Genomic DNA, 5,608 nt, shown 5'->3' on the forward strand with positions numbered 1-5,608 from the left:
CAGGACTCTGTTTTGGTATCTTAGGACAGATAACATGCATTTAACAAGCCGTCTGGATGCTTTTTTGTTACTTTCATAAAGACTCGGATTACAAGAATGAATGTATTTTATTTTATTATTATTATTATTATTTTTTTTTTTTTTTTTTTTTTTTTTTTTTTTTGCGGTTCGTGGGCCTCTCAACGGCCCCGGGCGCGCAGGCTCAGCCGCTCCGCGGCATGTGGGATCCTCCCAGACCGGGTCACGAACCCGTGTCCCCTGCATTGGCAGGCGGACTCTCAACCACTGCGCCACCAGGGAAGCCCGAATGTATTTTATTTTTAATATCATACATTAACAGGACGCGAGAAACTGCTTTGATTCTTTAAATAAACTACATGGTAATTATACAAAATAAAATTGTATGTATACCACAAACATTGGTAGTCTATGGATTTACAGCAAAAACAAATTTTAATTGGTTAGTAAAACAGAATACTTTCCATTTTTACAGCTTCACGTAGAAGTCACACAGGGAAATTATATTCTCTAACATTGGCATGGCATCAGCTACCATACAAACTGCTTTCCAACTCCAGTGTGCTAAATTATGCAGCACAAGCAGGTAAATATTTAAAACCTACGATCATGGAAAACAATCTGCTGCTTTCGATACTCATACACCAAAGCAATATGAACTCTGTGAGAGAAAACATTTTCATCGGAATGATTCAGAGGTAGTAATAAACTATAATTAGGTTATCTGTTATTCATAGGTGTTTGTAGTAAATAAACATGTAATTGGATCCACTTATTAGGGTTGTTATTAAGGAAGCTTTAAAATATGCTAAATATTTGATACACATATTTCTAAAGTGGTTTCAATGATCAATTGTATAAATGAATGTGGGAAAGAGTCTAAAGAGTACATAATTTATGTAACAGACTTTAGGTTTTTAAAAGAGATTCTTGCAGCTGCAGTGCTCAGCAATATTCTCTCCTCTAAATGTGTCTTTGACTTTGCAATTCAGCCAATTGCCAACCACACAGAGTCAAAACTGGACAAGATGTTCATTTCCGTTCAACAAATACATGATAAGTGCTGCTAAGGGCAAAGCACTCTGCCTAGGCGCTATAGTCTTTTTTGAAGCACATACAGTTTTGATAATTAAGAAAGAATTAAAAGGAAGTGAAAAGAAGATAAGAGAGCTTTATCGGAATGGAAAACAGAAAGTAAAATATGTGTAACATCAACTTGTTTTATTATACACACTTTTATTTTTAAACCATGTGAATGTCTTACCTAGTCAAAAAAATTTTTATTTAAAAATTAAAAGACCTTTGCAGTGGAATACCTGTGTAAGTGTCACAGCTCTACACTTGGGCAAATTCCTCTTCTCTCTGTGTTTCAGTTTCCTCAACTGTACAATAGGATGATAATAAAAGCCACCATAAAGTATTTAGAACAGGGCTTGGCACATAAAATATTTTTTGAAGGTAAAATTTTAGGGTGTTGAAAGTTTTAAAAATAAACTATAACCCTATTTTTAGAAAGTACCTAAATAATATCAATCATACAATTAGTGAAAAATATGCTACTATATTTGAACCAGATAACGTTCTAAGTATTTAGAAACTATCTTCAACATCAACTTTCAATAATCACTTATGCATTTGTTTAACTGGAACTCTTTAGTAGTGAATATACTTTCTAAAAGACAGGAGCCACATCTTAAACATTTGTGTCCCACTCAGCTCTAAGCACCGTACTTTGTACAGAGTAATTAGTTCTCCATCAGTGCTTGTGGGAGTTCATGGTGATGACTGAGGCCCTGAAAACTCCCTTCTCATTCATACATAAGCTATTTTTAACACCCGTGCTTTGTTATTTTTTTTAAATATTTATTTATTTATTTGGCTGCCCCGGGTCTTAGTTGCGGTACACGGGATCTTCATTGCCACGTGCGGGATCTTTTCACTGTGGCATGCGGGATCTAGTTCCCTGACCAGGGATCGAACCCAGGCCCCCTGCATTGGGAGTGCAGAGTCTTAACCACTGGACCACCAGGGAAGTCCCTATTATTTTAATTAATAAATCAGATTGTATAATTAAATAGCTATTAAAACAAGAATATTTGACTAACAGAATGCTACATTTAAAAATCATGTAAAACAGCAATTCACTGCTTAGTGCGTATATATATTTAAAACATTCATCTTAAGCGTCAAGCCCTTTCCAAAATTCATCATATCCCAGGTGTGTACTTTGAAAACATAGAAGCCATTCTAGTAGCATTGATTATGATACAGCTCCAGGTTTTTGCTAGTAAACTTTTAATTCTTAACTTCTACCAAGTATACTTCTTACTCATCTCCCTCCAGGACCCAGAGAAAGATGAAGGTCCTGTTTAATAAGTAAACATGTACCATGTATGACTGATCAGGAACGTTATTTTTAGATAAATTGAACTCAGCCTTAATGAGGTGAATACCTTGTGGAAATTATTAAAATTATTTTAAGGAAAACTTGGTGAAAACGTTTTCTCCTTTCCAAGTGACCTTATTTCTATCCCCTCTCCTACATCCTCAAGCTCACTCTTTCCACTGCCCCCTTTGCCTCAGCCTACAAACATGTACTGAATCCCCACAATTCTGAAAGCAACTTCAGTGGAGTCGGTTTCCACCCGAGATGCGATATTATTCCATCTTCCTTTTCCTTTCATAACCACACTTCAGCAAGTGCTACAAATTAAACCTTAGCCTTGAAATGCAGCACAAAATCTATTCACAGCTAATATTTACTGAACACCCAGCACTGTGCTAAGTCATGGAAATATGAAACGAATTCAGAGAAGTAACTTACGGCTCACAGTGTGATAAACATTATGATAGAGGGATGAACAGGGTATTAAGAGAACAAGGAGTGTCAGTTATTCTCAAATTGAGGGATCCTGAAGGAGGAAGTCCTAAGATAACTTAAATGACAAAAATAATTAACTAGCTTCAGAAGAGGGAGATTCGACCAGTTTAGGATAACCCAGAAATTTATTATAGCTGGAACATGAGAGTTGGGGAGTGGTACTTGTATACTATGATAAGAGTGTTGAACTTTAATCTGGTTATAAAGGAAACCATTTAGGGAATGACATAATTAAATTGCATTTTAGGCTGCTGCTTGCAGGATTATGGAGAATGGCTTGGACTGGAAAGAACAGTTAGGAGATTGTTTTCATAATTCAGGTTTTAAAAAATGGGAGACCTGAAATAAATAGTAATAAGGGAAGAGCAAAAAACTGGTCAGAGATATTAGGACAATAGAACCAAGAGGAGGGACGAAGGGGGGAAGAAATCAAAGGAGACTCCCAGGTTTCTGTTTTTTCACTTTTCCACATGTTGAGTTAGGAATGCTTAAGCACCATCAGAGGGCTATGCCCAGGAGGCAATTAGATATGGAGCTTAAGAGGAATATTTGAGCTGAATATATAGCTTTGGGACTCATTAGCTTTAGGTGAGAGTTGAAACCATGGGCATGGATAAGATTACGAGCCAGGTGGATGGGCATCTGAGCTAGTAACCAGGAAGCCAAAAGGTGACAGAAATGAGGGAGGGTGGAGAACAATATATGTAAATATCATTAAATTTTTCAAGGAACGGGATTTTTACATAAAAACAGAGCGTTACTGGTTTAGATGTAACATTGGAGAATAAGGAGAGAGCTGAACTCACCTCTGGACCCGGTGTTCATGAATAAATGACACCAAAAAGACAAAAGGACAAACTTTCAAGAAAGTTGCAGGGGGACAGAATCTTCAGAGAAGTGTCAGCATTTTTTAAGACCAGAAGGTGAGGCAAAAATTCTGTGAGGAGAATCCAGAGGTAGTGAATTAGAGCATCAGAGAAGCAATGGAAAGATTTTGAATGGAGAAAAGTAGCGGGAGATTGGGTCATAAGAAAGGAAGTATATGTGAGAACACACAAGAAAGATGATGACCAAGGATGCCAGGGATATGAGGAAGTATTCACTAGCCTCAGGGTCTCAAAACAGAAATCCTACATAAATCTGAGGTTCACCCTAACTTGTACAGGTAGACTTCACTAGTCTTGACAGCAGAGAGTGTAACTTACTGACTTATACTCACATCCTTCTTTTACAATGGAACCCTAAATCAAGCACTGTGGCCCAATTCTCTTGGTTTAAGCATGAACATGTGAGATAATTCTTGGCAATGAGATGTGAGGGAAAATCTGCTATGGGGGGCTTCTGGGAAAAGTTTTTCTCTCTAAAAAAAGCAGCACATGCTGTGTACCCACATCATAGCAGCATTATGCACAACCGCTAAAAGGTGGACGCAGCCCAAGTGTCCATCAACAGATAAATGGATAAGCAAAATGTGGTGTATGGACATAATGAACTATTACTCCTTAAAAAAGTAGGAAATTCTGACACATGCTACAATATGGATGAAATTTGAGGACATTATACTGAGTGAAATAAGCCAATCACAAAAAGACAAATACAGTTGGCCCTGGAACAATGAGAGAGTTAGGACACCCATCCCTGCGCTTTGGAAAATCTGCACGTGTAACTCATAGTCAGCCCTACATAACCACAGTTCTGCATCCACAGAGTCAGTCAGCCATGGATTCTGTAGCACTGTAGTATTTACTATTGAAAAAAATCTGAGTATAAGTCGACCCATTCAGTTTAAACCCATGTTGGTTAGGGGTCAACTGTACTGTAGGATTTCACTTACCTGAGGTACCTAGAGTAGTTACATTCATAGAGATAGAAAGTAGAATGGTGATTACCAGGGGCTAGGGGGAGGGAGGAATGGAGTCATTAATGGATATAGAGTTTCAGTTTTGTAAGGTAAAATGGATTCTGTAAAATAAAATGGAATCTTTTTTTTTTTCCTGGAGCTAGCCATCCTGGGAGGCCTGGTTTATTACAAATTCTTTTGCAAACATTGAACCTCTTACAGGGAAGGGTTTGTGGACCAGAACTTCGACTCTGTGAATGAATGGTGTTAGAGATGTGGTGATGGTTGCACAACAATGTGTATGTACTTAGTGTTACTGAACTGTACACTTAAAATGGTTAAAATAGTTAATTTTATGTTATGTGTATTTTACCACAATAAAAATAATTGAAGAGAAAAAAAGCAGTGGGCTTCCCTGGTGGTGCAGTGGTTGAGAGTCCGCCTGCCGATGCAGGGGACACGGGTTCGTGCCCCGGTCCAGGAGAATCCCACGTGCCGCGGAAAGGCTAGGCCCGCGAGCCACGGCCGCTGAGCCTGCGCGTCCAGAGCCTGCGCTCCGCAACGGAAGAGGCCACAGCAGTGAGAGACCCGCGTACCGCAAAAAACACAACAATGTGTATGTACTTAGTGTTACTGAACTGTACACTTAAAATGGTTAAAATAGTTAATTTTATGTTATGTGTATTTTACCACAATAAAAATAATTGAAGAGAAAAAAAGCAGTGGGCTTCCCTGGTGGTGCAGTGGTTGAGAGTCCGCCTGCCGATGCAGGGGACACGGGTTCGTGCCCCGGTCCAGGAGAATCCCACGTGCCGCGGAGCGACTGGGCCCGTGAGCCATGGCCGCCGGGCCTGCGCATCCGGAGCCTG

The 5,608-nt window shown here is 39.0% G+C and overlaps 1 non-coding gene across 1 annotated transcript; it reads right to left on the bottom strand.

Annotated features, from left to right (window-relative positions):
- Positions 1-1,977: 1,977 nt before the first annotated feature.
- On the bottom strand, positions 1,978-2,050 carry TRNAG-CCC (transfer RNA glycine (anticodon CCC)). Its single transcript has one exon. It is a non-coding gene; the product is annotated as a tRNA-Gly (tRNA).
- Positions 2,051-5,608: the final 3,558 nt, after the last annotated feature.

This window comes from Physeter macrocephalus, chromosome 4 (assembly GCF_002837175.3).
Source record: "Physeter macrocephalus isolate SW-GA chromosome 4, ASM283717v5, whole genome shotgun sequence".
Taxonomy (NCBI): domain Eukaryota; kingdom Metazoa; phylum Chordata; class Mammalia; order Artiodactyla; family Physeteridae; genus Physeter; species Physeter macrocephalus.